Genomic DNA, 23,782 nt, shown 5'->3' with positions numbered 1-23,782 from the left:
TGAGAGTCCAAAATGCTAAATTACAACTTAAATCTTCAAGACTGAAATAAATTCAATCTTATCGCCTGTAACCTCAGTGAATACTTTTAATATATCACTACAGGTGCTAAATAGGTTGCCAATACCAGGGTGCTTGTATCATCATCAACATGGAGCTCACAGTGAATGGTCACTCCACTCCAGCGGCATAGCGTGGGAGGCCCCGGGGGGGCTGTGGCCCTGGGCGCAAACTTCAGAGGGGGCACAAACAGGCTCCCACACACAGGCGCCGACTTCCATGGAGGTCCCTGACCTGGCAAAGGCAGCTGAGTGAGTGGGCACAGACAGAGGGAAGCAGGCAAGGGGCTCCTCAGGGGCCCTGCTTTGGGTGCAGTCCTGTCACCACTTACTACCAGAGTTTGCTGTCAGAGGGAGTGATTAGTTTTGGATTCACTGGCTGACAATCCACTTCTGGGCCTACTTCAAAGTGCTGCCGCTCACCTTTATAGCCCTAAACAAATTGGCCCTGATTTCTCGAAGACACAGCTTTTCCCATACCAACCCTGTTACAGTGGTATCTCAGGTTACAGACACTTCAGGTTACAGACTCCACTAACCCAGAAATAGTACCTCGGGTTAAGAACTTGGCTTCAGGATGAGAACAGAAATCGTGCGGTGGAAGCGGGAGGCCCCATTAGCTAAAGTGGTACCTCAGGTTAAGAACAGTTTCAGGTTAGGAACAGACCTCCAGAACGAATTAAGTTCTTAACCCGAGGTAGCACTATAATATGTTAAGATAATATGCTCATGCCCCCTTTTTTGGCATAAGAAAATGCTATTTCCCAAAGAAGAAGAAGAAATAGGATTGCACAAAACCAACTAACCAACGAAACATGCTAAAAAACCCCACAGTCATGTGGACCTTTTCAAAATAAGTATAGGGAAAGGAGCATAATGACTCCAGTGAATCTGTCCAAGAACTATGGGGCCATGAAATAGAATATGGCTGGCAGAACACACTGAAGATGTGAGGAATTCTGTCTGCAGCCGAGTGTGTATCTAAGGATTAATGAGCAACTTGGAGGAGCTGACAGCCCGAGGTACAGCCTCAGGCCATTAACCATCTACAACAAATGGCTGTTGCGCCCCAGGAAATGATCTGTGGGAAGGTTATTAAATCTATTATAAGAGGAGTAGAGGAAGTGGACATGGGAGAATGTATAGGCGAACTGCATGGCGGTTTCTTCTGGTAAGTACAAGGAACTTATTTCTAGATTAATGCGGTCCATATTGTTTAACAGGATTCCTGGAATAATTTCTCAAAACAAGATGTTGAAATTTCTCATACATGGTATCTGAAGTTAAGGGTTTGGCATCAATCCAAGAAAAACACATTCCTCTTCTTCAGCGCATTGTTATAATGTACAGCTCCTAAAGTGTATACATAATATGACTTAAAGTGAATTAAAATTGCCATTGATGGCAATGGAGAGACTCTGTTTCTTATGCTCAGTAGTTTTAACATTGCAAACTTGGGTACATCCAGTTGAAAACAAGCATCAAACTACACACCAGTAAAGAGACAAAAATGGAGGGGCAAAATGACATTTGAATAAATTGATGTATTTCGGAGTGAAAACATATACTAAGGTCATCTGCTATGGGGATTACAGTATTTTTCAGTGTATAAGACGCTCCCATGTATAAGACACCCCCTATTTTTTTTAACCCAAAATTAAGAAATTAAGTTGTTTAGCTTTTGGGGGGAGGCAACTTCTGCCAATCGCTCACCCGCCTGCCCGCCACTGCCAATCGCTTGCCACAGCCACTGCCAATCGCACACCTCGCCGAAGCTGCCAATTGTCTGCCCGCTTGCCACCCACCCACTTGCCACAGCCACCAATTGCCTGCCCACCTCACCACAGCTGCCAATCTCCTGCTTGCTGCTGCCGTTAATCACAAGTCCCCCCTCTGCATTCATTATCCGTGTGTAAGACGACACCCAATTTTTGCCTATCTTTTTTTTAGCAAAAACCATCGTCTTATACACGGAAAAATACGGCAGTTGACAGTAAGGACAATTTCTCAATGAAGACAAAGGTCTTCATTTATGCATCCCAATGTGTTAAAAAATTATAGCTACCACTTAAGAAGACCAAAGATACTACTAACCCAGGTGTGATAATGTCAGTGCATTATTAGTGGTTGACTAATGAAGCAAACCTTAGAAGACCGCATTGCATCTTCAAAGATGCAGTTCTACCCGATTTCCTTGTCTTCCCAAGAGGACACTGCGGGAGGAGTGGTTGCAGCATCATATAGGTGAATAATGGCATCTAATGCATCTAAGGCTGGCCAACATGGTGCGATCCGATATGGACTACAATTCCATCAACCCTTCTTACCATGGTCATATTGGTTATGATGTTCAACAACATCTGGAGGGCACCCTTGATGTAAGACAACACTATGCTTCCAGTTCAGACTCTCCTTCCCAATCAGTCTCCTCCCCTCCTCATCTGTGGTGGTAGGGGAGGAGTAGTACCTCTGGGGGACATGTCATGCTCTTTCTGGGGTAGTTTGTCCAGCTTTGGTCCCCACCCTTCACTCAGTACTCATGTGGGGCTCCTGGAAGCATGTGACAGTGGCCACACCCTGGGAACAGCTTTGACTGGTTGGCTAAACCAGGGGAGGGTAGCTGATGGGTCTCAAACCCTCATTGGGCTAAGGACTCCCCCTGCATGCAAATACAAGCTCTGGTGAGTTGAGCAGATGAGACCAATAGTGGGGTCAAGAAGGCAGTTTCTGCATGTGCTGTAGAGGGAATTGCTTGCCAACCTGGGAACATAGCCCATCTAGGAGAAGGAAAACTCTGATCCTAAACCTCCCCTGCTCTGCAGGATATCTTTGGGAGGAGAAAAGGTTAAGGAGTAAATCCTACACAAATCCAGAGTGGAGTCCCTAAGATAGTTGGATGGCGCCTTGTACGCCTCTTTCTGGCAATTCCTGCAGCCAGGCCAGTGCCAAACATATTACTCTGCTTTCCCCTGGACCACATCAGCAAGGCCCAGAGGGGGTTATTGTCTCCTGGGCAGCCCAGGTCCTCCATATACACTGCCCAGATTTGTACTCCAGGAAAGTCACTTCAGTGCTGCTAACGCAGCAGTTTAACTTCACCTCCGGAGGCACATTCCATTGTCTCTCAAGACAGACAGATGCCAACAACAAACACACACACTTAAGCAAGTAATGGCCAAAACACTGAGCTAAAAATAAGACCAGGCTACAGGCAGATGGAATGTATATTACAGTTGTGACTACTCTGCTGTGTAGTGTTAACTTGGGTGTGGGGACCTTTGGGCCTCCAGATGTTGCTAAACTGCAGCTTCCATCACCCGTGGCCATTGACCATGCTTCCTGAGGTTGATGGGAGTGGTATTTCAGCAATACGTAGAAGGCCAAAGGTTCCCCACAACTGGTCTAATTGATAACCTGGGGCGGATCTACACGCAGGAAAAAACCACTACAAATAAGTCAGAAATTAAATCATTATAACAAAAGGAGGTAAAACGCTATGGAAAATCTGGCGCCATCTGGTGCTGCATGTTTATAACACATTCAAAATGCGGTTTCCTTACTAATGTAGCTGAGCCCTGCATATAATGCAGTGTATGCAAGAAGTTACACACTTCATTGGGGACTTGTGAGAGACCTGAAGCCAACATGGATTTTAACCAGCAGTCTGTATTTGTGCCTTCAGCTGCAAGGTGCACGGCATTTCAAAGTGCAAGCCTATGCATGTCTACTTGGAAGTAAGTCCCAGTGAGTTCGGTGGGGCTTACTCCCAGGTACAGGGACATAGGACTGCAGTCTTACTGCCTACTTTTCAAACGTCCTCTATTGGGGCTTCAAACACATGAAGGCAAAAACGCCTGCTTTTCTTGCTGCCAAAGTTAAATGAAAATGAAAGCTAGTGCCAAAAGGAGGCTGATATAAGTCAGATTAACCACGGACTAAAAAAGAGATCTGGCTGTGTGAATGAGCAAATGACAGCTTTGCTGCCTGTTAAAATTGCCACTTGGTCAGAGCTGTGAATTGGTATTAAATTGGGTGCTTCCATCTTGAAGCTAGGAAGCCAGCAAACCTACTTCTATTTGTGTTTGGCACAAAATTTGTTTTTAAATACCGCTTTTGCCTACATCACAAGGAAATAACTGCTGCTGGAATGAAGGTGTATACTTTTTCCTAGGGCGTGTACCTTCTGATTTCTTTTTCTGTGGGTTTGATAAAGTTATCTTCTCTCCCCTCCCATGAATCCACCACCAATTCTATAAAAATCTGCTTAACAACCACTGTATTTACTACCCCTATGGAAATTGCTGCACTTTGTACGACTGGCATTCCCTGTAGCACTGCTTGCCTACTTGCTGGAGGGTAACATTTTCTACAGAGTTAGGATTTGCTAAGCCTCACCGTATGCAATTGACAGGAATATGCAGCCCACTGCGAGATGTAATATAAACCTCACAGAGTAGTTCTAGAGTAGAAATGATACAATAAATACACCTACCGTATATAAGAACACTGGACAGACAAGGCTGCTTAAAAAATATCTATCCTGCTTAAATGACTCAGAGTTGCCTTGGTTGAATTACAGATGGGGGTCTGACTGCTACCTTTGCTCACAGCCCCTGGAGCTACTGTTTTTATCAGGCTGCTGTCATGTCTTGAGTCAGAGGCTGAAGACCCAGTTCAGGGGTCTGAACCTTCTGTTGGACAGCAGTAGTCCACTGAGGCTGACAGTCAGCAGGGCCTGTATGCCCCCCCCCCAGTACCTCCCTGGTTCAGTGGTTCAGGAAGCAGACCAAGGAGGAAGCTATGGAATAGCTTAGTTGGTACAGGATGAGACTTACTCTCAAGCATCTGGTTGGCCACTGTGAGAACAGTATGCGGGGCTACATGGACCATTGGCCAGTATACCTGAAGGAGCATCTTTACCCCCATTGTTCAGCCCAGACACTGAGGTCCAGCACCGAGGGCCTTCTGGCAGTTCCCTCACTGCGAGAAGCAAAGCTACAGGGAACCAGGCAGAGGGCCTTCTTGGTAGTGGCGCCCTCCCTGTGGAACGCCCTCCCATCAGGTCAAGGAAATAAGCAACTATCTGACTTTTAGAAGACATCTGAAGTTGGCCCTGTTTAGGGAAGTTTTTAATGTGTGACATTTTAATATATTTTTAATCTTTGTTGGAAGTGGGTGGGGTACAAATAATAAATTATTGTAATTATAATTATTATTAGCCTGATCTAGCAGGCTCTACTTATACTCTTAGTCTGGTGGGGAGGGGGAGGTTTAACAAGGCCCAATCTGCTCCCAAACTTGATTAGAACAAATTGCTCATTTGGAGCTATGTATTGTCCTGCGACTCCTGGCCCTCCTTGCTGCCGGGGGAGGGGGGACGGTCTTGTGGATTCCACTGAAGTCTCCCTACCCTTCTCTGCACAATCTAGGTGCTTCAACACAGATAACTGAACAGAGAAGGGAGCAACAACACAGACCAGTCTAAAAACACAAGGCAGAGGTGGTCCTCTTAGGCATGAAATACTGCCCTCCCCTCCATGAGTTACTGAAACTAATAATGCTGCCCATTTATCTGCTAATTATTAAGCCCCATGAGTAACTTTTCTTTAGAGAACTTCAGGAGGTTGTTGGAATGAAGCTTCCTTTAAAGGCCAGGAAGGTATCTGAATTGAAGTTTGCTTCAATAAATCCCAGAAAGGACTTGCCTTAAATGAAAGGGAAGGGCAATGTTGTGCATATCTTCCTTGCTAGGAAACCAGTTGTTGATTTGTTTTCATCAGAATTGTGTGCCGCATGATTTCAATCTACAATCTCTAAGTTAGCATGATAAACAGTTCACTCAAACCACAGGCTCCGTAATGGTGTCTTTGTCTCTACTTGCCATCCCCCTGAGTTGCTTTTTTAGACCTTTCCCCACTAATGCCATCCACAAAAACAAAGCACCAAATACCAAACATTCCACATAGGGGATACACAAGTCCAAGCCCAAGGCATACAATGGAATGAATGTGGGTTTTGTCCCCTGACGACAATTCTTGTAATTCAGCTAAATGTTCTTAAGAAAACACTATTATATTTAATTTCCAAGAAATGTGTGTGTGTGTGTATTCTGGGTATTATGTCCCTCTGCGTAAAACAAACTTTCATTTAATATATGCATTTTTAATCACCACTTGCCCATCCTTTCACTCTTCCTGCCTGTGCCCTTCCTGTCTTACTTCCTCTTTCATATGGTACCCTCTTCCTCTTCCTTGAATTTGCATTTATTTCTCCTCTTCCTCACATTATCCTCACAACAGCTCTACAAGGCAGGTTAGGCTGAGAGACTGAGTGTTGTGTCTGAGTGGAGAGTTGAACCCTGGTCTCCCAAGTCCTAGTCTCTAACCACTACACCACTCTGGTACTCCTTGACATCAATAACGTGGTGCTAGGAGAGGCATTCCAGATTGTTGAAAATGCTGTCTGTTCTTTCCCTCTGCCTCTCTCTGCCTTGAAAAAAATGCCTAGGCAGATTGTTGCTTCTTGACTGTTTGCTAGGGGACTGCTACTACTCAAATGAGCAGGGAAGGGTGCCGTGAATGAATGACTGGTGTATTGTGGCATAAAACCTCTGATGGATTTGCTAATCACTGCAATAGTTCTAAAATTTCAAAGGTTTGGAATGTTTCATATTTCTAAGGATTATTCTGACATCATTCAGAATATGTAAAGAGAGCAGCCCGAACTCGTCTGCATGGATGCCATCCCTCTAACCCAAATCTTGGATGTGATGAATGAGTCAGGAATTCTGCGGGTTAAAAAGTACATTACTGTGTTAAATGTATTTAGCTGTTTTGCAAAGTGCTTATTGGATTGCACAGGACTTGAGTGGCGTAGCAAAGCAGTTGACTTTGATCTTGCAAACATAGTTCTTGCGTTGGTAGATCAAAGCAAATCGTTTCGCTGCCCTTGCCAGCTTTGGATCACATGAATTGTCAACAATATTGTTTGGGCAACCGAATGAAGGTGGAACTGAGAAGAACAAAGGCAGCTGGACATTAGAATTCAAAGGAAGAGGAAGGGGTATCAGTCCCCAAATCTAGAGTATTTCTCACCTGAAGTGGGAGAGTCAGCTGGTCTGTAATCTATACTGAGGAGTGGGCAACCAACAGCCCATCAGACAGCAGGGAGGGGAAAGTGAAAAAGGCATGCATACATTGGGTATACTAGCTAGGAAAGGTGGGAGAGAGGCAAGATGAGGAGCAACATAGAGGACATGTGTAAAGCCAAGAAGCCATTCAGAAACTCATTGAAAAAAGATTCACTCTACATGGCGAGGACTGCATCAACACACCTCCTCAGTGAATATATAAAATAATGTGTGAGAGGCCCACACCCAAAGGACTGGCACAATTCTCACCCTAAGACTAATTCCAGGTCCCATCGCTTTCAGTGGGACTTAAGAGATGACCAACTTTATCTTGATTATGACCAACAATGATGGGATATGCCTGCATTGTGGAACAGTCCACTTGAAATAACTTGGAACATGACACACGGAAAAGCAGCTTCGGGTTAGACCTATGGGCTTAAGCTTAAAGGCAGCAATCCCAAACAGTTAGTAGGAAGTATACTCACTGAACATAGGAGAACTTGTTTCTGAGAGAACATGCTTAGAATTTTGCTGCGCGGGCAGCTGAAATGAATGCCACAAAAACATCTTGTGTGCAAGTAATAAGTAAGACTGCAGTCTTAGCCTGTGATCTTCAAACACTGAGCAATCTCAAATTACTCTGGTATAAATGGTTAATATGTTTAGCTATAGTGAGGAGGGGACTTGCTCCAGATTTTATAGTCAGACTTACTGAACTCATCCATATCATTATGAACCCAAAAAAATCTATGGTTCTGTAGGGCAGTGTTGCCAGGAAGCTTAAAGAAGTACAATGAGCGGCTGTTGGCTGAGTCAACTAAAAGGGTGGTGGGATTGCCAAGATATTTCCACAAAATACTGATCTGGTCTTTTATAGAAATTTGTAAACCATTTAAAACGTAGTGGACTGACTTCACTATTCTTCATCCAAGAAGCAACTAGGATGAAGGCTATAGAAGGCTATGTTCCAAACAAGTGTTCTCCATACCAGACATAAAAAACTGCTTCCTTTTCCCTTTCCCACAAGAGCTAGTTATAACATTTTATATACACCGGTGCGATTCCCAAGAGAGCCTACTCATGAAAACATCTGTTTGTCAAAATGAATAATTCATGCAATTTGCTTATAGAACTGCATACTGTATATTCAGAGACCCAGATTCAGCTAAAGAGATCATCTGTTGTGTTGCTGCCTATCTGGACAATACAATTTCAAGTGTATACATATTTGAGCATCACTTAGGGGAAGATGGGGATGAGCCACAACTCTGAGAGAGAGAGAGAGCAGATGCCTGGTATGTAGAAGGTCCAAGTCATAGAGCTGGGGAGAAGATCTCTGCCTGAGAACATCTGACAGCTGCCACCAATCAGAGCTAGCAATGTTAGATCAGGCGTAGAGGACCACCAGACCACCAGCTGTTGCTGGACTATGACTCCCTAGGAAACATGGCCCAGGTCCAGGCATGATGGAAGTTGTACCTGAATGTCTGGACTCTGAGAGCCTCCAGACTTCCAGAAAGCTATTCCAGTTCCTTAAGATTCCCTTAAATGAATGACAGCAGCCTATTAAGCCCTTATAGAATAAATCTGGACGTGGAAACTAGCCACTTCATATCATTATACTGAGGTGCTTGGCTATACATACACTATATATTGTTACAAAGAAATTAGAATAAGAAGACAGGGACACACAAAGGGGCAGAGATAGCTGGGGAGAGACACCTTTAGGGATGCCAAGCTGCTTCTCGGGGGGGGGGGGTCTTCAGCAAAGCAATTGCTGCCTATAAAATGCTTAAGGTATATGTATCTATCTACACTCAGCTTGTGTTTTTGAAAATACATCCAAATATTGAAAATCACTATAAGTCTCCGGGCTTCTCTCCTTCAAAAGGAAGTCAGACTCAGGTAAGCACTGACCCTGAAACTTCTCGCTGCTTGGGGTTAATGGGGAGGATGTAGCAATGTGATCCACTGCATGTTTTTTCACTACTCGTCAGCTTATTTCAACTACTAAAGATTGGTATATCAACTTTACTTGACATTTCATAGGGTCAACAGGGACGATCTCTTTTATGGAATTAAATTTACAAGTTTGTTGTTTAGTCGTTTAGTGTGTCCGACTCTTCGTGACCCCATGGGCTAGAGCATGCCAGGCACTCCTGTCTTCCACTGCCTCCCGCAGTTTGGTCAAACTCATGCTGGTAGCTTCGAGAACACTGTCCAACCATCTCGTCCTCTGTCGTCCCCTTCTCATAGTGCCCTCCATCTTTCCCAACATCAGGGTCTTTTCCAGGGAGTCTTCTCTTCTCATGAGGTGGCCAAAGTATTGGAGCCTCAGCTTCACGATCCGTCCTTCCAGTGAGCACTCAGGGCTGATTTCCTTCAGAATGGATAGGTTTGATCTTCTTGCAGTCCATGGGACTCTCAAGAGTCTCCTCCAGCACCATAATTCAAAAGCATCAATTCTTCGGCGATCAGCCTTCTTTACAAGTTAATGTAAAAAATAAAAGTCCAGTGGAAAAAATGTATAGCCCTAAGATATGTAGTGGCAAACTTTATGAGATGTTTTTGCCAGAGTTTTGTCTTTCACACCGGAAATGATTAAATGGAAGATTGCATATGACTAAAAGTTTACATTACAGTTACAGCTTACAATATTTTAAAATAACATTCCAGACTTTGCTTGATAATTGTTCACCTGATAAGAAAGGCTAGAAGGACACGAAGCCTGTGCACTTCTGCTTAGCAACCTAGGATTAAAATAAAATAGTTGTGGGCTAATTCTACTTGAGATAGCTGCAGCTTCTTTTCCAGAGCAGCGGAAATATGTGAAAGGCGAACAAAGTATTATAGTTAGGAGAATCTTATTGAAGAAACAAACAGATGGGGTTTGTATGTGGTGAGATTCTCTTTCCCGTCTGAAAGCCTCAATGACAACAATCTAGGATGGAGCATAGCAATGTTCCATTTTTCCTCTTTCCCTTGCATTTCTGCCTTGCTAACTTATCTGTGCAAAATGCCCTTTGTAGCTTCTCTTGTTAGTGGCTTTCCCATGAAGTGATTTCCAGTCAAAAATGGAAAATAAATCAATCCGACCTTTTGTCGTGGAAAGGGGGCTCTGAATACAGAAATAGCCCATCTAATTAGCAAACACATATGCATGTACCACACAGGGCCCATTCATTCACCACCCTGCAATCTGATGCCAATGACGTCAAAGTCAAGATTGGAGGAAATAGGTGGTGTACAGCAAATATCAGTTTCAACGTATGACATGGATAGCCAAGTGAGGGGGCTAGGAGAAGGGAACAAATGATTTCGAGGCATGCACAGTATCAAAAGCATGCTGACAGGAAGATAGAGAAAATGGTTTTATCAGCCTGCTTTCTTGGGCTTGCAATGTAGCTAGGCTGTCCTTTTTCTCAATTAGGACTGAAGGCGAAAAGCATCAAAACGCATCATTTCCTAAGAAACAACAAAGGTAGATAGACCTCAAGATAGCCACAAGATAAGATTTTTGTGGCCAATGTTTGTACGCCACTTCCCAAACCAGAAGTGGGCATGCCCTGCACACAGAGTATAGTGTGTAGTCAGCCTTAGACTCCTCTTGAGTAAAAATAATGTGTCAAAAGCCTAAAGCCCCTGCCAAACCATTAAAAACAACAACGCCACACATATAAACTCTAGTAATTTTAAGGACTGCATGTAGCACACGGCCAAACTATCATGGGATTTAGATGTGTGGCAACCACATTATGATGCAACCTCTTTACTAAATCCTGGCAAAATGAATGGAAATGTCTTGGTGGGCAAAGGACAAGTGCTAAGACACAATGAACACAAACTGCACGAACGCACCATCGTTTCTGTTCCCCACCAATCTTGACAATAAAATCAGCAGCAATTCCAGGGAAACCCTTTAAGTGAAAAAGATGGGAACCTCTATCCTTGGCTCAGCTGAAAAAGAGAAGGGTTTTATGTTTAAGAAGCGATCAGATAGATCTATGTGACTGTCAAAAACTAAACACAAATGTGCCAAAAGCTTTAAAAAAGAAGTGCATCAGGGACACTGGACAGGATGCAACCCACTCTGCTCCTACTATTATTGTTTGATAGTTAAATAGTACCAAGAGGGTGATACGGCCCCTCCACCCCATTCATCCCTGTTCGCAACAACAGGGCACCCTCCCCCCTAAGCAAATGACATCAATCAGTGGGGAGTTCTGTAAAATGCATAAAACAGTCATCTTCCAAACTCTACCAGAAGATAAATGATTCCAGACATTGGACTGCAGCCATTTTCCCACACATGCTACAATGTTTTGCCATCCATATTGGGCCATAACATTGAGAGTGTGTGTGTGTTGTTTTTATAAAAAAAGGAGAGTTTACAGCTAAAGCTTACACTTCTGGCCGAGAGCAGATAGTGCATGAAACCTACCGCAACAAAAGTGTCATTGCTGTGCAAAACTGTAGCAGGATTGTTTGGTGCCAAATAAAACCAATTTCTAAGGTCTTCCATAAGGTAATTGCAATCACCTTCTGCTTCTTATTATCACCCTCATCTCAAGCCATTAGAAATTAGGTGGCTGGCACCCACCAAGACGCCTGAATAAATTGGTACACAGTTCTTGCAATTGGCATGTCATAGTTTCACTTATGAAAATATAAAAACAATCACCTTGAAAACCTTGTTGAAATGCAAAATAAAATATTTTAAATAAGTAAAATATAGAAAAGCATGAGATCTTTCGAAGACTGGATGCACATAAACTTTGAAGATACTTTTGGACCACATACATTTATTCTTTTCAAAACTCACTAGAGACATTCTTCTTAATGGCCATATTATCAATAATCTCAGAAAGGATAGGATTTATTTTGATATACTGTTTGGAGTTTCTTCTTGCTTATCTCAGGATAAATATGGGATAAGCATACAATTTTTCTCAACCCCCCAAAGACAGATTATATGCTCCCCTTTCATTACTTATATACCAGGCGTGCTCCTAATCAGTACTGCCAGTATGACTGATTCTAAAATAAGTCTTTAACACAGAGAAGGTGCCTCTCAAACAAGATCATCAAAACCACTCTACAACATGCACTATGAGCAATTCAAAAGCTTGTTTGCAAATTGTTTTACATAAGCAACTTCACGATAAACTTGGTCGCATGTCTAACGTATATTTAAAACCTTTAAAGTACAGAGGAAGTACAGAGAAGATAAGCTCGTTTCCCCCGCTTTCCAAACTGAAGAGCACTTCAAATGGCATTAGTTATCGTACTAATAAACACATAATTACTGGAGGATGAAAACTTACTTTGTGTACAAATATCCCAAGGCTCCGCTGTTCCGTTAAACACAATCCCTTCTCGATTTCATTTTCTGCTTATTGGGAAGAACTGTTTGGAATCTGACAGATGGTTTCACTCTGCCACTGAGCATTTCCTCTTGGTTATCTCTGCCAGTTAATATTTCCACGAGGCTGTCTGCAGGGCTGTGTGTGCTCTCTACATCATTTCTGGTCTGATCAATGCCCTGCCTGGCTTTAGGTTGGTTTCTAGTCCCGCCTCCTGTTCCTGAAGAAATGAAAACTCACAGCTGGATCTTCTGTAAAACATTTCTCTTACCACTGGCTGCTAGGGGTAAATCATGCAATTATACCATGAAGAGACCTGCACCTCCACTTGCAACTTGGAAAACAATTACTCATCTTAATGAGGTGCACATGAAAGTCAACCGCGCAGTCAAATCAATAATACGGAGAAGTCATGACAAGAGAGCTGTGACCTTCAAGCCCGAAGAGCTATGTCAATGTAATACAATACTTCCCTATCCTAATGCCAGTGTGAGGCAAAACACACTTCACAGTTTATACCAAGCAGTCCTTTAAAAAATGCATACCACCAGCGGTCTAGGTCACTATGCAAATCACACTCAGCTCTACCTCTCATTTCTGTCTTCTAATCCCGGTGAAGCTGGGGAAGTCCTAAACTGGTTGCATTTTGGCACTGGTTGATGTCATGACGGTGAACAAGCTGAAGCTTAATTCACACAAGATGGGGGTACTATTCTGGCGAATGCAACCTGCATTTCTCTGGGCAGCTGGTTATCAGTTTGGAAATGCTCTTGCGATCTGGCCCTGCAAGGTGGCAGTGCTTGCTAGGAATGCTTTTCACCCTTTTTGTCTTATATGCCAATGACACCTTTTTAAAATAGAAATCAGTCTTTGTCTCAGTCATTCAGCCACTGCTAGATTCGACACATGTGATGTGTGAGAGTGCCCTTGAAGACACTCTGGAAACTTCAATTGGTTCAAAACACAGTTGCCAGAGTTCTGACCAGAGCCAATTGAGCATATCACAGTACAGCAATCTTATACATCTTCCCTGGTTTTCCAGATTGTTTTTGGACTTAATTCAAGGTACTGGTTTCAACCTTTAAAGCACCAAATGGCCTAGGACTAAAACATCTTGAGAAATGCTTGGCAACTTTGCTCATCTTTGGAGACCCTGCTTCAGTTCCTTCTGCTGTTAAAACATGGTGGATGAGCATTTGAAACAGGGCCTTTTCAGCTGTGGTGCCAAAGATCTGGAACAGCCATTCAAGGGAGGTCCACCTGGCTCTAGTGCAGGCATCCCCAACCTGTGGCCCTCCAGATGTTTTGGCCTACAACTCCCATGATCCCTAGCTAACAGGACCAGTGGTCAGGGATGATGGGAATTGTAGTCCAAAACATCTGAAGGGCCGAAGGTTGGGGATGCCTGCTCTAGTGCTACTTGCTTTTAGGGACAGTGAAGATAGTTTATTCCAGTAGGATATTGTAGGATAAAAACTTTAAGCTGCCATACATACTACCACTCCTATTTAGAGTTTTAAAAGTCAATTTTAGTTTGCTCTGTAGTTTTACAGATTTTTTGGTATTTTTTTAATTGTAAATTACCCTGAATGTTTGTGGAAAGGTGCTACAGCTGAAAATAAATTATATTAAATAGTAAGAGTAATTGCTACCAATTTGAATCCACATTTACTTTGTCTGCCAGCACTTGAGTTGGAAGATCACTTCCTTTGTTACGATCACAGTTGTACAAAGTCTGTAGGAGTCACAGGAAATAGCTGAGTAAGCTGTCTCATGATGTTTATTTTCCAAAACTGTTCTGCAAACCATCCTGATGATCTGCCCATCCATGAAATATGTGGAAATAGGGACAACACTGATCCATCTAGCCCAGTCTTCCAAGGATCAAGACCTGGCCTCCTAAGACCTGCTACCCAAAATCCTTATCATTGCGCATTCTAGTGCTTAAATTGAGAGGGACTAGAGAGGTCACTTACACATCACCAAAAAAGAAAGAAAGAGGGCAAAGAGAACAGATTTTCATAACATGTGCACACACTAGTTGAGGGTTTCCCAGACTTGGGTCTCCAGCTGTTTTTGGACTACAACTCCCATCATCCCTAGCCAGCAGGACCAGTGGTCAGGGATGATGGGAATAGTAGTCCAAAAACAGCTGGAGACCCAAGTCTGGGAAACCCTGCTCTAGTTTATATGTATAGATGAAACTTTAGAAATAATTACAATAATTTAAATTGAAATGTTATATATAGATAGACATAGACATTGTCATAGTGGGTAAGACTGTGCCCAGGTGACCTTTGTATCTGCTTGATCTTTGTATCTAGAGGTCCTAACTACTGATAGACACCCTCAAGGCCCTTGCTTTCAACGGGAATTTAACCACATGGACCTTCAAATGTGGGGCTGTCCTCAAATAGCCTTTCAATAAGGCTGACATGGGTAAAGTAGGGCACATGACTAGGATTGGACCTTATACATGCAAGACAATTTGGTAACCCTGAACTATGATCTCTTCTGTGAAGAATCAGACACAAGCATGTAGCATGTTGGAGGTATGTGCCGCAGTTGCATGGCACAGCACACGCTTCGCATCCAATCCTGAGTTCAGTCCCTGGAACCACCAGTTATAAGGTCTCACCAACATGGCTAGGAAAATGGAAGGGTGCTGCCTCTCAGATATTGGGCTATACACAATAACAGTCTTGAGTTGGTGTAAGACAGTTCGTATGCCAAACACATATTTTCAGACTTGGGCAATTCTCTCTTTACAAACAAGCATACCCATTTTCTAGATGCCTTCTCACATGTGTTTTAACCGTACGCAATACAGAAAAGTAACATGGAAAACAGCCCTAAGCAAGGATGTAAGGTGCAGCCCAGTGTTTTATTCAGCAAGACGACTTGTTGCAGAACAACTTTATTTTGATACAACATTGAACCTGTGACCGGCCTTGTGACAATTATTAACGGGCAACAAGCCAGATACTGAAAAAGCCTGAATTGTGATCCTGGGCAGCCTTCATCAATTTGCTACCCTCCAAGTGCCAAAAGAATCTGTAGTCACCGAACACCAGGAGGACATCAGGTTATTTAAGGCTGGTGCTGGATACATCTTTATGGGCAAATGGAATTATTTTTTTAAGCCAAGCATATGGACTTAAAATGTGATTCATTGCTGCTAAGTCTGGACTAGGCAGGGATGGGAGTTTCCAGAGAAAGTTTTGCTTGGTTCTCAGATGCTGCTTGAATTATTAATGATTTATTAATTACTTTTAGGATACAAAGTGCTTTATAAACACAGGATTGTGATACTTCAAACTGCACAGATTTCTTATTATTTACACTTATTGGTTGCTTTTTCATTTACAAAAAGTAAACTCAAAATGACTTACAATATAATACATAAATTTAAACTAACACAAAACAAAAATAGAATAAAAGCCCCCCACCCCCAAATCACATACATAAAATGTTATCTAACATATCCCACCCACTAAAGAAGGCCATGATATCTAAAACTTTCTAAACTAAAGGTGAAAAGCCTGGCTGAAATGAAACTTTCCCCCCTGGCACCTTAAAGTAGCTTCCTTGGGGAGAACATTCGACAAGTTGTGAGCCATCACTGAAAAGGCCTGTTAATGGGTTGCACATTTAGATTTCGAACTCTCCAGCTGGTGTAACCAGTCAGAAGGAATTATTACAGCACAGAGCTCTACTACTAGTTTGCTATCCACCAAATCGCTTATTCTTCAGCTTGCAAAACACCTTATTTACATGGTGGGAAACTCAGCTATTTTCCAAACTGTGTAGCAGTTGCTACCTCATGAAATATAAAATTCCAGAACCTGCATGGGACATGAACGTGAAATCTTCCCTGGCTGATAATCTTAAGACATGGTAACTTGGTAAAATTTGGAGAGGATATTTTGCTACAGAGGCTATTTCAAGACAAACACTTCTCCCTGTGAATATGAGGTGGTCATTCTTCCATGTGCAGCAGACTGATTGATGTGTGGAGCTGCATGTCACTGACTCTGGCTTCAGTAAAGACAGACAAACTTTGTTTCACTTATCTTCATGGTATTAATACATAGCTAAATACATAGCTGCCAACTTACAGATTTGAAAATAAGGGACCAGCAGCCAAAATAAGGGACCTGCAGCCTCACCTGTTCCAGGCACTCCAGTCTTCCTGTCCTCCTGCAGTCTGGTCAAACTCATGCTGGTAGCTTCGAGAACACTGTCCAACCAACTTTGTAACCAGAGGTTCAACTGAATAGAATCTGAATCACATGCACCACAAGACCTATGCAGCCTCAACTTAAGATGGCTCCCCGGCCTGGCTTTGCACTGCAAAGTTTGCAGCAGCACGTGCAACAAAATGGCATCCAGCATTCAAAAAACCCCTCAGCTTGCATTAACTAGCCACACACAAGGCATGCAAGCTCCACCCCCAGTCGTTCTTAGACTTCTTATTGGGTGAGCAACACAGCCAAGCAAGACAGTTGGAGCCTCCCTCTTCCCTGGCCGGCAGGGAGGGAGGGAGAGGAGCTGCTTCCTTTGAAATTTAAGGGAGATCATTTAAGGGACATCCATCAATAAGGGACAGCAGCAGGACATGGCGCTGGAATAAGGGACTGTCCCTTCAAATAAGGGACACTTGAATGCTATGCTAAATATTCCCACTGTATGGTAGTTTGAAAGAGGCCAATGGCAAACATGTCCTATATGTTCACCCTCAAGAATAAATGCCAGCTTTTGTTGGAACTGTGATTTAGCCTCCTTCTTATGCTAAACCTTGTGCTGAAGTGGAAAAAGTTCAACTTCTTTGCAAGGCAGAAGTACGTGGAGTTGTTAAAGATCCCACACCCATTCTTGCTTCTCTTAATGTGATTTAGCAGCGAAAAGCAGAGGGAAGCCAGAGCCACGGAACCATACAAGCAAGTAAAGTAACCCAAATACCCTTCTTGCCTTCCAGGAGGCCCTGCAGAAAACAATGCCCATTATACAGCGTGCAAGTTTTATGTTATCGAGAGCAGTGCGATTCTGAGAAATTAACGCTCCATCCAGTCCAAGTCACGGTTCTCCTGCTGAGTTCATGTCCAAGAAGTTCATGCTTCAGGTTTTAAGTGCAGTGGCTGTAACAGTTCTTCCAAGGGGATGCGATGCCTTATTCACAGCAAAGAACTGGCTGACGGAAAAATAACCACACGGTTCCTATGAAGGGGAAACAATTCCAGGCCTATTCCCAGATCTAGAAGCACAGCAAAAATGCTTCCCCAGTTCTGTTTGTGCTAAGATGCTGAAGGCAGAAGGACTGCTGAAGACTTGGGGTGGTATTCAACTAAATAGAATCTCAGAATCTTAAGAGCTGGAAGCGACTCAAGGCTCATCTTTTCCAAACCCCTGCAATGCAGAAATCTCATCTAAAGCATCCATGACAGCTGGCCATCCAACCTCTGCTTAAATGCCTCCAAGGAAGGAGAGTCCACAACCTCCCAAGGGAGACTGTTCTACTGTCAAAGTAGACCACTGAAATTAATGAACATGGCTAAGTTAGGTCCATTAATTTCAGTAGGTCTACTTTGAGTTAAGCTTAGTTGAGTATCACCCTTTGTTGAGCTTTGCAAATAAATTTTGCAGGCGCCTCATTACAAAGAGGGAAAGAGAGCATTTTAGAGTACGACAAGTCCTATTTCAGTGTTCTATTCACTTGCGTGCAAGCTCACGCTGCCAATCCCTTCTGGTCTGAATCTGGGAAGCTCCTCTATTCATGCTGATTTCCCGCATGAATTAGAACCCTCTACAATGTTTTAAACTGGCCCTCATTACCAAGGGCACGTAGATTATAAAAGCAAGATATCCACATCATCATAGAGGGTTGGAAGAGATGCTGGAATAGGACAAAGACCTCAGTTCTGAAATACACAAATAGAAACTATTAAATAAAATAGAAAGCTTGATGTATGTGTATGAGTAGGCACCACTTGCATGTGGCTCATGACAATAGCATATCCATACCATACTTTTCATAGAATCATAGAATCATAGAGTTGGAAGAGACCACAAGGGCCATCGAGTCCAACCCCCTGCCAAGCAGGAAACACCATCAGAGCACTCCTGACATATGGTTGTCAAGCCTCTGCTTAAAGACCTCCAAAGAAGGAGACTCCACCACACTCCTTGGCAGCAAATTCCACTGTCGAACAGCTCTTACTGTCAGGAAGTTCTTCCTAATGTTTAGGTGGAATCTTCTTTCTTGTAGTTTGGATCCATTGCTCCGTGTCCGCTTCTCTGGAGCAGCAGAAAACAATCTTTCTCCCTCCTCTATGTGACATCCTTTTATATATTTGAACATGGCTATCATATCACCCCTTAACCTCCTCTTCTCCAGGCTAAACATGCCCAGCTCCCTTAGCCGTTCCTCATAAGGCATCGTTTCCAGGCCTTTGACCATTTTGGTTGCCCTCCTCTGGACACGTTCCAGTTTGTCAGTGTCCTTCTTGAACTGTGGTGCCCAGAACTGGACACAGTACTCCAGGTGAGGTCTGACCAGAGAAGAATACAGTGGCACTATTACTTCCCTTGATCTAGATGCTATACTCCTATTGATGCAGCCCAGAATTGCATTGGCTTTTTTAGCTGCCGCGTCACACTGTTGGCTCATGTCAAGTTTGTGGTCAACCAAGACTCCTAGATCCTTTTCACATGTACTGCTCTCAAGCCAGGTGTCACCCATCTTGTATTTGTGCCTCTCATTTTTTTTGCCCAAGTGCAATACTTTACATTTCTCCCTGTTAAAATTCATCTTGTTTGTTTTGGCCCAGTTCTCTAATCTGTCAAGGTCGTTTTGAAGTGTGATCCTGTCCTCTGGGGTGTTAGCCACCCCTCCCAGTTTGGTGTCATCTGCAAATTTGATCAGGATGCCCTTGAGTCCATCATCCAAGTCGTTGATAAAGATGTTGAATAAGACCGGGCCCAAGACAGAACCCTGTGGCACCCCACTAGTCACTCTTCTCCAGGATGAAGAGGAACCATTGATGAGCACCCTTTGGGTTCGGTCAGTCAGCCAGTTACAAATCCACTGAGTGGTAGCATAGTCAAGACCGCATTTTACCAGCTTCTTTACAAGAATATCATGGGGCACCTTGTCAAATGCCTTGCTGAAATCAAGGTAGGCTACATCCACTGCGTTCCCTTCATCTACCAGGCTTGTAATTCTGTCAAAAAATGAGATCAGGTTCGTCTGACATGACTTATTTTTCAGAAATCCATGCTGACTATTGGTGATCACAGCATTCCTTTCTAGGTGCTCACAGACTGTTTGCTTAATGATCTGTTCCAGAATCTTCCCTGGTATTGATGTCAGACTGACTGGGCGGTAATTATTTGGGTCCTCTCTTTTCCCTTTTTTGAAAATAGGGACAACATTTGCCCTCCTCCAGTCTGCCGGGACTTCGCCTGTTCTCCAGGAATTCTCAAAGATGACTGCCAGTGGTTCTGAAATCACATCTGCCAGTTCTTTTAATACTCTTAAAACACGTTTAAATCATATGGCTTCTCCTTAAGAATCCTGCAAATGGCAGTTTGTTAAACGTGCTGGGAATTTTAGCTTTGTCAGGGGTAAACTACAGCTCCCAGCTTCCATGTGCTATAAATGTGACTTCTAGGCTTGTACTAACAAAGGAGAAATGAATCTGGAAATTATTTATTTTATAGCTGCAGAATGTGTTTCACTATGCATACAGCCACAGTGTGCTTTATTATAGAAAGACAAAGGTCACTGTGCTTTTGCAGAATTAGGTCTCTCTTTGATCTTTTACCGGCCTAGGGAATTAATATTTGCTTTTCTTTCACTATTCATGTTATTACCTGAAAAGCGTTGCTTCATCAAAACAAAGTACACATACTATGCACAATAATCTATTGATTCTATTCCTCCTTCAGTGACCTTCCCATTTTCCCTCTATTATGCATTTTGCAAGGAGGGGATGAAAGCCTAACAGCCAACAAAGCCATTACTTCCCATGCCAATGTTGCCTGATCCAGGCTGGGGCAATGTGGGAGTAACAGGAGACTGTGCCATCTGCTCTGCCCTTGCCATCTGCTTCCACCAAGCATTACCACAAGCAGTGTGTGAACCATCATGGCAGCAGCTGCCATTACACTCTGATAATGTATGTGTAACTCGGGTGGTACAGCCCCTCAGGTTTAGGGAAGGAGAAGGAACACGCTTTAGAGCCACAGCCCTAAGTCAGAGGTGGGTAAGTTACAATGTCTGATCCAGCTCCTTAAGGAATTTTTCTACCTCCTGCCCACCAAACCCCTATCGATTTTGGTGGCAAAGGCAAAAAGAGTGGAAAAAATTGGAGACATTTTGCTGGGGTAGGTAGAGCCCAGGGCACTGCCAAAAACTGAAATTACTCAGTCCCTGGTCATCAGATAATTTGATGAATGGAGAAGCAGTGATAACCCTCTTCCTCAGCTGATCTGCACAGATCTGCTGGTGTGTGCATGTGCACACGCTATTGGCCTGTTTGCATGCCCCTCCCCCATGTGTGTGAAAAAGTGCATGTGAGAAAGTGTGGGGTGACCACATCCACTGCTGGCATGTGGTCCCTGGAAGGTAGTCTAAGAGTCAATGCCACCCCTGTTCTGCCCTTCTTGTTTGATTTCTTTGGCTTGTGGAGTTTGGGGCATGTTTCTGAGAGACTACCCATGGATAGGCAGGGTGCATTCTCTTGTAGAAGAAGAGGCTAAGCAGCCCTGTTGGGATTTGTGGGGCCTTCCTGCTCATTCTGCTGAGTGAGCGCCTAGGCTTCGGCACTAAAGCCCTGATCCAATGGCACCACTGACACCAGATTCCCAGAGAGAAAGCTCTTTCTCTCTAGGAATCTGATGTGGGATAGCAAATCTACTGCTTGGTAGGATTGCACATGTGGTTCACTTCCACTTAAGCCAGGCACGACCAAACTTGGCCCTCCATCATCCCTAGCTAACAAGACCAGTGGTCAGGGATGATGGGAACTGTAGTCCCAAAACATCTGGAGGGCCAAGTTTGGCCATGCCTGACTACTTGCGTATGTGTGAATAAACCAAATATCTGACAGTCGGGAAATATTTATAATCTATTGTAAATTATCCCAAGATCTACCAATATTATCCTATCATACCTTCTGCCCACCTCTAGGAAACAATGTCTCCCAGTGCTGGGGAACCTATGGCTCTTCAGATACTGTTGAACTAAACTCCCAGCCAGCAAAACCAATAATCAGAGATGATGGGAGCTGTCCACCTTTGACTGTTGAGCCAATGGTACAAAATAATCAGGCTATAACCAACCTCCTCCCCAATCCTAGAAAGGAGGCAACAGCTATGCCAGAGGGCAGTTGCTGGCAATGATGGTCACCTTCCTTTGAGTGGTGCTTGTAAAGGAGGGGACGCAGTTCTGTTTAATTTAGCTAAACCCAGCCACAGACTTTCATCTTCCTTGGCAATGCATAAAGGAGGACGCCTAGGGCATCAGAAGATGCTCTCTTTTACTCAGTAACAGCAACGCAAAGAAAATTATCCACATAATACAATATTAGCTGAAGCCAAAGTATCTGTGCAACCACACCTGAGAAGCAGCAGGAGAAATGACTGCTGGTTAAACAAAGATTCCTACAGTTCCGCAAGCAGTCCACTAGAGGCCATCTAGAGCTTGCATTCTTGCTCAACCAGCGTTTTCAGAACCCAAAGTACAACAAAAGAACAATTGCCTTACAAATTAAAGCAGACTTGTTATATGGAGAGGGAGAGAAATACGCCAACTGTTTATGGGTTAATGGGTATCTATACTGCACCAAAAAACAAGCAAACAAACAAACCATCGAAAACACCACCTCTAAACCCTTCTTTTAAAAAAGGAAGGGCAAAGTAATAGAGTGTTTTTGTTCTGTGCTTATGCAATGGAACTTCCAAACATTATGTATCAAATTCCTTTTTCATACATTATGTAACTGCATGACATTTTAAACAGGAACATGAAGAGACAAGCAGCTGGAGCTTGAACTTCGGCAAGCATAGCTCACTGTTCCATTGGCCAGGGAGTAGCAAAACAAACAGACTTTCCGTAGTATACCAAGCCACAGGTGTTATACTGCCAGCCAGTTGCAGCGACCTGTTGTCAGGCAGGCTAACAGCTTATGGGTCTGGGAAACACTCCAGCCCAATATTACCTATAGGATTATAAGAATGGTTTAAGTATGATTCACTTCCTAAAGAGGTTGCAGGAGACCTTATGGCGGAGAAAGCAGCCTAAGGCATTAAATTGGTCAACTAAGTGGAGGTGTTGTCACAAGTCATATGCGTAGGATATGACCTTAGGGCTTAGGCAATCCAGCCAATGTGATCCCCCAAAGGAATTGCAGGGAGCGTTACTCTCAGGTGCCATAGTTCAAGCCCAGATTAGGGTGGGGACCTGCCTCAAGTATTGCGGTTGTGTTAGCTTAGTTGTGGTTAGAATTATTTAGCTATTTCCAACAAAACAAAGAAGTGTATGTACCGTATTTTTTGCTCCATAAGACGCACTTTTTTCTTCCTAAAAAGGAAGGGGAAATATCTGTGCATCTTATGGAGCGAATGTGTGGTCCCTGGAGCCGAATTGCCCAGGGGTAAAAAGCAGATCCTCAGGATTTTTGCATTGGGTCACCCCAAATTCACCATCAGATCACATAGCATGTCCATGGCTACAGCCTACACACAAAAAAACACATGCATCCACTGTTTTGTGGGGCCGCAATGGTGCAAAAACGTGGTTACAAAGCATGAATTCACATGGATTCTAAGGATTTTTTGCATACCCCAAACTCACCGTCAAATCACATGTCTGTGGCCACAGCATGAACCACAAAAATCATACATCCACTGTTTCGTTCAGATTTTTTTTTCTTGTTTTCCTCCTCTAAAAACTAGGTGCGCCTTATGGAACGAAAAATATTGTTGCTGAGAACTGCTGGGATTGATGTCAGTGGCTGCTAGCCATTCAACCACTGCCCACTTCCACTATGTTGACAGGCTGAGGTGGTGGTCTCTGCCTCTGTGCTGCTGCCCTCCCAATACTTACTAGTGAGGGAGAACTTTGCTCACCTCCTTCTGGTGCCCTATAGTGGTAGCTGGCGATTCCTGCCAGCAAAATATCTCACCAGCTGCCTTTACTGCTTCCTTATGCTGTGTTACTTATTTAACA

General features: G+C 43.5%; 1 protein-coding gene across 8 annotated transcripts in view; it reads right to left on the bottom strand.

Annotated features, from left to right (window-relative positions):
* The window catches only part of STARD13 (StAR related lipid transfer domain containing 13), a 220,872-nt gene that overhangs the window by 59,606 nt on the left and 137,484 nt on the right, over positions 1-23,782 (bottom strand). The window contains exon 1 of one of the 8 annotated variants that reach the window (XR_014546987.1): positions 12,514-12,908. The exons of 6 other annotated variants lie outside the window; for them this stretch is intronic. The gene's annotated coding sequence lies outside the window, so the exon portion shown is untranslated. Of the gene's footprint in view, positions 1-12,513; positions 12,909-23,782 lie in introns of those variants that run through there. One more of the 8 variants, XM_083609005.1, reaches the window with a different exon arrangement.

The sequence above is a fragment of the Podarcis filfolensis genome, assembly GCF_964270895.1.
Source record: "Podarcis filfolensis genome assembly, chromosome: 4".
In the NCBI taxonomy this organism is placed as follows: domain Eukaryota; kingdom Metazoa; phylum Chordata; class Lepidosauria; order Squamata; family Lacertidae; genus Podarcis; species Podarcis filfolensis.
Note: the sequence above shows the minus strand (reverse complement) of the source record. Positions and strands in the feature narration are given on the sequence as shown.